The sequence below is a fragment of the Caretta caretta genome, chromosome 1 (assembly GCF_965140235.1).
Source record: "Caretta caretta isolate rCarCar2 chromosome 1, rCarCar1.hap1, whole genome shotgun sequence".
NCBI lineage: Eukaryota > Metazoa > Chordata > Testudines > Cheloniidae > Caretta > Caretta caretta.
The window spans coordinates 107,966,587-107,979,159 of NC_134206.1; the positions used below are offsets into that span (position 1 = coordinate 107,966,587).

Genomic DNA, 12,573 nt, shown 5'->3' on the forward strand with positions numbered 1-12,573 from the left:
AGTGTCCCCTGAAGAAAAGCACCCTATTTCAACCAGGTGACCATGAATGATATCTCACTCTCCTGAGGATAATACAGAGAGATAAAGAACGGATGTTGTTTGAATGCCAGCAAACATACACTGCAATGCTTTTTGTACAATGATTCCCGAGTACGTGTTACTGGCCTGGAGTGGTAAAGTGTCCTACCATGGAGGACGCAATAAGGCTGCCCTCCCCAGAAACCTTTTGCAAAGGCTTTGGGAGTACATCCAAGAGAGCCGCGAATGTCAGGGCAAATTAATCCTTTCACATGCTTGCTTTTAAACCATGTATAGTATTTTAAAAGGTACACTCACCGGAGGTCCCTTCTCCGCCTGCTGGGTCCAGGAGGCAGCCTTGGGTGGGTTCGGGGGGTACTGGCTCCAGGTCCAGGGTGAGAAACAATTCCTGGCTGTCAGGAAAACCGGTTTCTCCGCTTGCTTGCTGTGAGCTATCTACAACCTCATCATCATCATCATCATCTTCTTGTCCCCAAAACCTGCTTCCGTGTTGCCTCCATCTCCATTGAAGGAGTCAAACAACACGGCTGGGGTAGTGGTGGCTGAACCCCCTAAAATGGCATGCAGCTCATCGTAGAAGCGGCATGTTTGGGGCTCTGACCCGGAGCGGTCATTCGCCTCTCTGGTTTTCTGGTAGGCTTGCCTCAGCTCCTTAAGTTTCACGCAGCACTGCTTTGGGTCCCTGTTATGGCCTCTGTCCTTCATGCCCTGGGAGATTTTGACAAAGGTTTTGGCATTTCGAAAACTGGAACGGAGTTCTGATAGCACGGATTCCTCTCCCCATACAGCGATCAGATCCCGTACCTCCCGTTCGGTCCATGCTGGAGCTCTTTTGCGATTCTGGGACTCCATCATGGTCACCTGCAGCTTGCCACGCTGGCCAAACAGGAAATGAGATTCAAAAGTTCGCGGTTCTTTTCCTGTCTACCTGGCCAGTGCATCTGAGTTGAGAGTGCCGTCCAGAGCGGTCACAATGGAGCACTCTGGGATAGCTCCCGGAGGCCAATACCGTCGAATTGTGTCCACAGTACCCCAAATTCGACCCGGCAAGGCCGATTTAAGCGCTAATCCACTTGTCAGGGGTGGAGTAAGGAAATCGATTTTAAGAGCCCTTTAAGTCCAAAAAAAGGGCTTCATCGTGTGGACGGGTGCAGGTTTACATCGATTTAACGCTGCTAAATTCGACCTAAAGTCCTAGTGTAGACCAGGGCTAAGAAGCAATGGGAGGGAGGGTGGCTGAGGTTATTTATTGTTATTATTTATGCCATTTTCCCAAAATATTTGTTTCCTACACTGTTGCCAAGAAGCCCAAAAAGCTTCAGAAGAACCAGGCATGGTGCTCCAAGAGTAAGATTCACATTACCTGTTTAAAGTCCGAGTACCAGCACTAGCGACAAGTTTGGATAATTTCTGGTGGTGCCCAGAACGGGTCCAAGTCCCGCCCCTCACCCTCCGCCGAAGGCTCTGGGAGGGAATTTGGGTGTGGGGTATGGACTTTGGGATGGGGCAGGGGGTTGGGGTGTAGAAGGGGGTCAGATTGTCAGCACTTACCTCGGGCAGTGCCAGCTCCCGAAGCGGCCCGCACACCCCTCTGAGCAGGGGCTCAGGGGCCACAGAGACCTGCTGGCTGCTTCCAGGAGCGGCATGGGATGGCCGGGCAGGAAGCTGCCTTAGTCCCGCTGCACTGGTGCTAGCGGCAGCAGCAGCTAGGGGTCCCCAGCCTGGGCCCTTTTAAATCACCTGGGGGCGGCAGGTGGGGTCAGGAGACGCTCTGGGGAAGTCACGCAGGGGTGGCAGGTGGGGCCAGGGGAGAGATCCGGCCCCCAAAATTGGTGGAGCCCGTCCCCCGGGCCCTGAATATTCCTGGAGCCCGGGCACCACGGGCCCATATAACTCGCCGCCCCTGAGTACCAGGGCTTTATACAGAGGTTGGGAAGGGAGAAATCATCATCCACAATCTGAGATTAGGACAAATGTATTGTACCACAGCCCTTCCTTTCTCCTGCACCACTAATCCAGGCAATAGACTGGAATAACAATGGTGTTTAGTGTTGAATAGCACTTTTCATCCCCAGACTTCCAAATGCTTTACAAAGGAGGGTATGTATCATAACTTTCATGTCACTGATGGGAAAGTAGAGGCACAGAGAGGTTAAAGAACATGCCCAAGGTTATACAACAGGTGACAGAACAAGGCACAGGATCCAGATGTCTTGACTCTCAGTCCCATGCTCTATCCCCTGGACTGTGCTGCACCACCACTTGGGTGGAGCATTAGGGTCACAGGACAAACATGGGTCCTGTGACTCCTCTCTGGATCGTGCTGCACTTTTCATCAGCCTGTGTGTTTGGGGTTGGTTCAGAGCCATCTTCAGGCATGCAGGAAATGCATAGGTCTACCTTCATGGCTGCTCCATTCAGGTTCCCCCTTCATAGTTACAACATGGAATTTAAGTGGCATAGAAGGTCTTGCACAGGCTAATCGGAATTTCAAAGGAATTTCACCATAAATGCACCAATAAGTGGGGGAAAAAATTACATTTCTCAGTGTGTTTCCTCTTCAGTTACAGCTCGCTGAGACTTTAGTGTTTTAGGATTCAACCATGTGACCTATCTTAGTCAATACAGTTGTTAAACCTATTTTAGATTACATGTCCAATTGCCTCAGCTAGTTTCTGGAAATCTAAGAGTGTAAATTCATTGTATATTATGTCGGTAGATAGATGTAAAAAGAGAAGATGTTACATGACTCAACAGAGAACATCAGTTATATTTTACCAATTATCCATTGGCTTTACTACAGAGTGTATGGCAGATCCACGTGTAATTCTTTAGAGGTCGTGTGAACAAGTGACATAGTGTTATCTGCTCAGCTCTGCAAGAATTCCCACATTTTTTTTCAGAGACCATATGCACAGGTAAGCAGTGGTGTAGCCATCATCCTGCTAGCTTCTGCATCAACCAGCAGAGCTAGGCAAGCCCTGGGGCAGCAGAATGGGACAGGGTGCACAATGGTTACAATGCTGTTGCTGCTGTGGGAGATAAGAGACAATACAGTGGCCATGAGCACAATGCCTCAAGGAGCAGCTGCAAGTATTTCACTTCCCTCACTCCAAATGTAACAAGTGGCTTAGAGCTCCATTTTGGTCTTTAACAGGGTAAAAATAATATTTGTCATTTAAGTCAAGATCTACCACCCTACGTTCACAATAAGGTTTTAATGTCTTATTCTTTACCTTGTACTTGGATCTGATTATCTCACCTCTTTCTACACCATCTCTCTACTGCCCTGGCCATTTCTCTCTGCTGCCGACCCAATCGCTTTGATCTGTTGCTTAATTACTATTAGGACATGTCTAACCTCCCAAGAAACCAATTATTTTGAAAGGTGGACATATCAAAGTGTATACTAGGTACCCAACATTAAAATATGTCTTTTTTTTATGTCGGGCACATCATATCTGGAAATAAAATAAGTTATCTGAAACTTCGGTTTACCAACTAGATTGTGTTTGTGATGGATGGAATACCATAGAAAGGAAATGGCCAACAAAATTGTAATTCATTTCTCTTCAAAATAACATAGAGAAATATTCTGCTCCTTGCTGGAGCACTCTGCAGGTCACTGATATTTATATTAGAAGCTTAACACAATATTTGGTTTCCTTTACACTATATTTCTGGCACAAAGAACTGGTTAAAATTTTGAAACTGGAAAGCAGCTTGGGTTACAGTGATCATGAAATGATAAAGTCCATGATTCTAAAGAATGGTAGGAGGTAAAACAGCACAATAAAGAAAATGGATGTCAAGAAGGCAGACTTTAGCAAACTCAGGGAGTTGGTAGATAAGATCCCTTTGGGAAGCAACTCTAAGGGGGAAAACAGTTCAAGAGAATTGGCAGTTTTTCAAAGAGATATTTTTAAGGGCACAAGAGCAAACTATCCCACTTTGTAGGAAAAGTAGGAATTATGGCAAGAGACCAACCTGGCTAACCAGGAGATCTTCAGTGATCTGAAACTCAAAAAAAAAAAAAAAAATCCTACAAAAAGTGGAAACTAGATCAAATTACAAAGGATGAATGTAAACAAATAACACAAATATGTAGGGACAAAATTAGAAAAGCCAAGTTATGAAACGAGATTAAACTAGCTAGAAACATAAAGGGTAACAAGAAAACATTCTACAATACATTAGAAACCTGAGCAAGACCACAAATAGGGTAGGCCTGTTACTCAATGAAGGGAGAAAGGCAATAATAGAAAATGTGGAAGTGGCAGACGTGGCAAATGACTTTTTTGTTTCAGTTTTCACCAAAAAGTTTCATAGCAATTGGACATCTAACATAGTGTGTGCCAGTGAAAATTAGGTAGGATCAGAGGGGAAAGAACAAGTTAAAAATTACGTAGACAAATTAGTTGTTTTCAAGTCACCAGGGCCTTGTGAAATACCTTCTAGAATACTAAAGGAGCTGACTGAGGAGATATCAGAGCAATTAGTGATAATTTTCGAAAAATCTTGGAAGATGGGAGAGATTCCTTAAGAGTGGCAGAAGGCAGATATAGTGCCAATCTATAAAAAGGGAAATGAAAACCCAGGGAATTACAGACCAGTGAGCTTACCTTCAGTACACAGAAAGATAATGGACCAAATAATTAAACTATCAATTTGCAAACACCTAGAAGATAATAAGGTGCTAGAAACAGTCAGCATAGATTTGTCAAGAACAAAACATGCCAAACCTACCTAATAACTTTCGTTGACAGCCTTGTGTATAGGGGGGAAGCGGTAAATGTGGTATATCTTGACTTTGGTAAGGTTTTTGATACTGTCTTACATGATCTTCTCATAAACAAACTAGGAAAATATAACCCAAAGGGAGCTACTATAAGGTGGGTGCATAACTGGTTGGAAAATATTCCCAGAGAATGATTATTAGTGACTCACAGTCAAGGTGGAAGGGCATATCCAGTGGAGTCCCGCCAGGATCCATTCTGGGTCTGGTTCTGTTCAATATCTTCATAAATGATGTAAATAATGGTATAGTGAGTACACTTATAAAGTCTGTGGATGATACCAAGCTGGGAGGGGTTGCAGGTGCTATGGAGGGTAGGATTAAAATTCAAAATGATCTGGACAAACTGGAGAAATGGTCTGAAGTAAATAGGGTGAAATTCAATATGGACAAATGCAAAGTACTCCACTTGGGAAGGAACAATTAGTTGCACACATACAAAATGGGAAATGACTGCCTAGGAAGGAGTACTGTGGAAAGAGATCTGGGGATAATAGTAGATCACAAGCTAAATATGTGTCAACAGTGTAACACTGTTGCAAAAAAAGCAAGCATCATTCTGGGATGTATTAGCAGGTGTGTTGTAAGCAAGACACAAGAAGTAATTCTTCTGCTTTACTCCACGCTGATTAGGCCTCAACTGGAGTATTGTGTCCCGTTCTGGCACAACATTTCAGGAAAGATATGGACAAATTGGAGAAAGTCAGAGAAGAGCAACAAAAATTATTTAAGATCTAGAAAACATGACCTCTGAGGGAAGATTGAAAAAACTGGGTTTGTTTAGTCTGGAGAAGACAAGACTGGGGGGTGGGAGGGGGGAACATATGAGAACAGTTTTCAAGTACATAAAAGGTTGTTACAAGGAGGAGGGAGAAAATTTGTTCTCTTTAATCTCTGAGGATAGGACAAGAAGCAATGGGCTTAAATTACAGCAAGGGCGATTTAGGTTGGACATTAAAATAAACTTCCTAACTGTCAGGGTGGTTAAGCACTGGAATAAATTGCCTAGGGAGGTTGTGGAATTTCTGTCACTGGAGATATTTAAGAGGATGTTAGACAAACACCTGTCCAGGGATGGTCTGGATCATACTTAATTCTGCCTGGAGTGCAGGGAACTGCAGGAGATGACTTCTCAAGGTCCCCTCCATTCACACGATTTTATGTTTCTGTGAAATGGCAAATGACACCACGAGCAACATGATTTCCTAGCAAGAATAAATGTTTCCCCAAAGGACTATAAGGATATTGTTTAACATGGGAGTTGAATCTGCACAGAAGAGAGAAAAGTTTTGTTTTGTAGAGGGTTCGCTTCTGTTGAATCTCAGGGTGCAAGCTACTATTAATTGTTTTGTTTCTATAATGTGTCTGGGTGGGATAGGTACCTCTTTATTCTATTTTATACATCCATAGTAACAATAGGATTTAAAAACCCTTTATTTAAGGATTTTTTGTGACAAATAAACAAACCTAATGGGATTTACAATGCAGAAAAATATATCTTTCTCTTATGCCACCAGGCATAGAGTCTGGTTTTGAGATCATAATAGATTTCTGCTATTGGCATCAGTGGGAGCATATGCCTACTTACTGCAACAAGGTATTAATGATGCGTAATATATGGTTGTCTGAAGGCAGGTATATTTTATTTCATTTGAATATAAGGAACAAACTATTATATAGGACACTACTGCTGTATAAAGCAATAATAATGAATACAAAACTAAGACAAATGCATAACAAATAAAGACTAATACAGGAATTCCAAATAAATTATTAGAAACTGATTCTATTAATGGAATACATAAAATATATAGTTAGAGCTGGCTGGAGAATGACAATTCCATTTCCCGACAACTTTTGAAGATCACAACAAAAAAATTAATTCCACATAGGACCAAAAATAATCTGATTAATCTCTCTCTTTCCCCACTCCTATATCTATTTATATATTCAAAGTTACAACAGAGTCCATCCTGGACTTCAGAAACCTTCCTGTCAAAAACTTGGTCAAATTTTATATACATTCATGAAACATTTCAGATGAAACTGTGTATTTCAACGAAAGTACATTTAGTTGAAAATATTGCAGCTAGTTCTATACATAATGATGTGGACGTCTCATAAGTGCCAAGCATAGCTCTATGAGGAGTCTTTGCCCTCAGCTTCTTTGTTTTGTTTTGTTAGAGTGGCCAGGACAAGAGAAGAAATCACCAAGATATTTTCTGCAGTAATGAGTGATTGTCTGCATTCAAGTTCAAAATAACTTCTCAGTCCATGCTGAATAAGTAGAAGATTCTGCCTTGTATCTCAGGATTACTTTTTTTACTCAAGCTAGATCACACCTTTCTCAGTTAGACTTGGCAGGGGAGCTTTCTCATTGAGGTCGATACCACACAGCTTGATAGATGGGTTGATAAAACAGCCATAAGCTTTACTCAGCATGCTGTATATGCATTTTCAGAGAGGGTAATCTTCTTGCATGACCAGAGAATATGAAAGAGATTTTCAAGTGGTTTACATCTACAGCATTAAAGTTGATTGACAATCATCAAGTTTTCTTTTTACAATCTCCAAGTTATTTGGCAATATTTTTCAAATGTTATCTTATATAAAATAAAGAACAAGTGATTGGGAAAGTTTTAATTAAATTATAGTGCTTAGTTGAGGTCCAGAACCATTTCTGTCTCCCACTTGCCTTTGGATTTGGGGAACGCTTATAGGTTGTGCTATTTAGTCAGCTATAATTGCCACCAAAGTATGGTTGTGAGACTTTCCAATTAGGATACATTTTTAATGTGGTGATGAGTTGAGGATTTACTTTACCAAGTACCATCAAATTTTACCAGTTACTGAAAAAGACATAGAAGATACTTATTTTGGTTTAATAGTGTAGAAACAAAGAGTTCCATTCTGGTTTCCTATAATTCTTGCAGTTGCATTCTTAACCTTCTTCCCTTTTGTAAGTTTTCCAACTTCAAACCTAAGCCACAAACATCTCCTAGCAGTAGAAGTAGACAGCTAGTCTGATTCAGTAAAAATGTGTGAGCAATAAACAGTATATTTGTTCTGAACTTTAAGTGATCATTATTAAAGATTATAGAGGGTGGGAACTTGTTATCTACCAGGAGACTCAGAGAAGATACACTTCAGTTGGCCTTGTTTATACTATTGTGGTAAATTGACCTAAATTATGCTACTCCAGTTACATGAATAATGTAACCAAAGTTGACGTAGCTTAAGTCGACTTACTGCAGTGTCTACACCGTGCTGTGTCGACAGAAGATGCTCTCCCATCAACTTTTCTTACTCTTCTTGGGGAGCTGGAGTACTGGAGTTGACGGGAGAGCTTCACTAGATCCGCTAAATCATCGATTGCAGCAGTGCCAATCTACTGGTAAGTGTAGACATGGCCTAAGTTTGAGACATCTGGTCTGGGATATTTGATGAAAACAGAGTAACTCAATGATACTATTCATGTGGCCCTGGAATCTCACATAGATCTTGATGCCACCTGTATAGAAATGGGGACTCTCATACTGAAGAGGCACATGATGGAACCAAATAGAAGCATGTAAATAATAAAAGAATAAGGATTTAATGAAAAGAAGCACCATAGTTAATGTTAAGTGGCTTAGGCAAAAGTGAAGCAAATCAACAGCACTTAAAGGTGTTTATGTAGTATTTACTGTATGGATAATTTTAATGATGTTAGTTTCTCATATTACTGTTACATTTCCTTCTAAGTTTGATGCAGATGTTTGTATAATGTGTGCTCTTACATGGTCTGTCATTGCTGTGTACTTGACTAGAAAAAATGTTACTGTTTAGTGTTGTGTTTGGTATGGCACTCAGTAGGAGAGGAGGGGTTAGCAGAATTTGTTTAGTATAATTTAATTTTAGTGTATTATTTACATTTTACCTGTTTGAATTATTACATTAACTGTCAAGTTGCACTCTGAAACTTTTCAATTAGTATTCTCCCTACACTCTCTGAAGGAGACATATTGGGATGGTAGGGAGCATGATTAGAGTGCCCTTCACTTCAAAAATTGCTGGCTGGCCTAATGGTCCCTTGGTAGGTGTCATTAGACACTGTAATATAGAGGACCCTTTGTACTGCTCTAATTTATGCTGGCATGAGTATGGTGGAAAACCATTCTCAGTATAATGGAGCTGAAAACTAGAGTTGGGAAAAAATTTTTGGAGAATAGTAAATTTGCCTAAAAATGCAGTTTTGAACTGACTGAAAATATTTGGGAATTTCAGCAATTAGTTTTGGCCAAATAAAAAATGAGGAAAAAACTTTGAAAAAGTCAAAATCCCTCAGTTTCAGTTCTAAACAAACTGATTTTTCCCCAAGTTAATTATTTGCTCAGGTCCAGTGCCATCAGCTCACTTGCAGCCCCCCGCCTCCCCTCTCTTATGTTTCCGCTTCCAACGCTTACTAGAATCACCTAAGGAGTCAGAATTTACTCTTTCTCTATGCTTAGTGTGTGTGTACCAACTGGACGCATCTACAGCAATCAGAGCTTGCTTCTTGATATGTAACCAATTGAACTTACTTTCCTTTTTGATTTCTGGAGCAGAATCCACTCTCATAAGTTCAGGTCTGAGGATCTGAATGACACATTTCTACTTGCAGTGTCTTACCATTGAAAATTGAACTGTCGCTGTAATATGCCGCAATGTATTGATCAGTAAAATTCACTCGGCATGCATCTGATGAAGTGGGCTTTAGCCCACGAAAGCTTATGCTCACATAAATTTGTTAGTCTCTAAGGTGCCACAAGGACTCCTCGTTCTTTTTGTTAACACAGACTAACACGGCTACCACTCTGAAACATTGCAATGTATCGTTTTCCTCTAACCTCCAGTGTTCTGTGGAAATATGGAAAGCCTTCACAGAATAGCATGTTGGGTTTTTATGATTGACTCAAGTATTGTACATCAGACATTTTGTTGCCCAGTCACCCAGTTTTGAGAGTCGTCCAGTTTAAAACAAGCTCTACAACCTTTTTAATGTTAAGTACCAGCAATCTGGTTTCATTTTGGTTTAGGTGGAGCCCATCCTTCCTGAATAGACTCCCCCTTTCTCAAAAGTTTCCCCAGTTCCTAATAAATCTAAACCCCTCTTCCCTTCACCATCGTCTCAGCCACGCATTCAGACTCTGCATTTCTGCCTGTCTAACTGGCCCTGCATGTGGAACTAGAAGCATTTCAGAGAATGAGACATTAGTGATTATCTTTGGAAAGTCATGGAAGACGGGAAAGATTCCAGAAGACTGGAAAAGGGCAAATATAGTGCCCATCTATAAAAATGGAAATAAGGACAACCTGGGGAATTAACTTCCAGTCAACTTAACTTCTGTACTCGGAAAGATAATGGAGCAAATAATAAAGCAATCAATTTTCAAACATCTAGAATATAATAAGGTGATAAGTAACAGTCAGCATGGAGTTGTTGAGAACAAATCATGTCAGGCCAACCTAATAGCTTTCTTTAACAGGGGAACAAGCAGGACTGGGTGGAAGCAGTAGACATGGTATATCTTGACTTTAGTAAAGCTTTTGATCTCGCATGATCTCGCATGACCTTCTCATAAACAAACTAGGGGAATGCAACCTAGATGGAGCTACTATAAGGTGTGTGCACAACTGTTGGAAAACAGTTCCCAAAGAGTAGTTATCAGTGGTTCACAGTCATGCTGGAAGGGCAGAACAAGTGGGATCCTGCAGGGATCAGTTCTGGGTCTGGTTCTGTTCAATATCTTCATCAATGGTTTAGATAATCACATAGAGAGTACACTTATAAAGTTTGCAGACGATATCAAGCTGGGAGGGGTTGCAAGTGCTTTGGAGGATAGAATTATAATTCAAAATGATCTGGATAAACTGCAGAAATGGTCTGAAGTAAATAGGATTAAATTCAATGAGGACAAATGAAAACTATTCCAATTAGAAAGGAATAATGAATAGCACATATACAAAATGGAAAATGACTGCCTAAGAAGGAGTACTGCAGAAAGGGATCTGGGGGTCATAGTGGACCACAAGCTATATATGAGTCAATAGTGTAACCCTGTTGCAAAAATGCGAACATCATTCTGGGATGTATTAGCAGGACACAAGAAATAATTATTCTGCTCTAATGCGTGCTGATTAGACCTCAACGGGAGTATTGTGTCCATTTCGGGGCACCATATTTCAGGAACGATGTGGCCAAACTGGAGAAAATCCAGAGAAGAGCAACAAAAGTGTTTAAAGCTCTACAAAACATGACCTTTGAGGTAAGACTGAAAAAATTGGGTTTGTTTAGTCTGAAAAAGAGAAGACTGAGGGGGTCATGATAACAGTTTTCAAGGACATAAAAGGCTGTTACAAGGAGGAAGGAGAAAAAATGTTCTTCTTAACCTCTGAGGATAGAACAAGACGCAATGGGCTTAAATTGCAGCAAGGGAGGTTTAGATTGGACATTAGGAAAAACTTCCTAACTGTCAGGGTGGTTAAGCAGTGGAACGAATTGGGAGGTTGTGGAATCTCCATCATTGGAGATTTTTTAAGAGCAGGTTAGACAAACACCTGTCAGGGATGGTCTAGTTAATACTTAGTCCTGCTATGACTGCAGGGGAATGGACTAGATGTCCTGTTGAGATCCCTTCCGCGCCTGATTCTATAATCTTGAACTCGTGACAAGTTATTTTAACAAATTAATTTTTTTAAAAAAATATTCTTGTGTAAAATTAAATGGTGTCTGGTCATGAATGTGTAGTGGCACACATTTTTCTCATGATGAGGATTCAGATACTCTGTTAAACAAAAGATAGATTTTTTTTAATGTTATAGCTGTCTCTTAAAGTAATGTTAAAATTTTTCTAGAAGAAGGATACTGTAATTGGAATTAGAATTCTGAAAATGAAGGATAAAACATATTATATAAAGTTATATAAAAAGTATCTTTTCCTAAATGTATTGCTTGTTTGTGTAATTCAGTCTTCTAGTTTCAGTTTTAAGTGTTTGAGAAAAAGTTGTGAAATTGATTAATTTTGAGAAATATCACTAAAAATAGATGGTTGCATTTAAGACTTTTCTTTTTATTATTCTGTATTTGGATATGCACTCAATTAATTATAAAATTGATTTTTGTTTTTGTTTTGGATTTTTTTATTGGTCATGCTACACAGCTTCACTGAAAAGTGACTGCAAGCAGAGTGCAATTGTATGAGGTTTTAAAGTACAAAACCTGTTCTGAAATGTCCATCATTTGGAGTCTTTTTGCTGATCTTAATGGTAAACCATGTACTTTCAAGACTGAACTACATATTTTAGTCATTTTTTAAAAAAACATAATTGATTGGAACTATTTTTACATCCTTTATTCCTGGATGACACAGTTTCTAGCCAAAAAAAAACATGTGACTAAGGTCTAATCTGAAAAGAGACTGGATGCATTCAGCCTTTAATCTTTCCTCATAATTCAGTTCTTCCAACCGTCTGTTTTCTTAGCATTGTTTTACACAATAGTTATGACTATTTTCCACTTAATTTGAATAAAATACTTCAAGAAACACTCTTCCATGAAGTAATCGGATATTTATTCTTCCAACAGTCTTGGAAAATGTCCAATCAAAAAAATTACATCTGAACTATTTTTCAGTTGAAATTTGGCTTCTCAGCTAGACAAATTTTTTTGCAAAATGTGTGTGCTTTCTGAAGAAAATATTTATTTCTTTGTGTGTTGT

At 40.0% G+C, this 12,573-nt stretch overlaps 1 protein-coding gene across 13 annotated transcripts in view; it reads left to right on the plus strand.

The window, feature by feature from the left end:
- Positions 1-12,573, plus strand: part of MYO16 (myosin XVI) — a 602,174-nt gene that overhangs the window by 449,539 nt on the left and 140,062 nt on the right. The gene's annotated exons all lie outside the window — the stretch shown is intronic.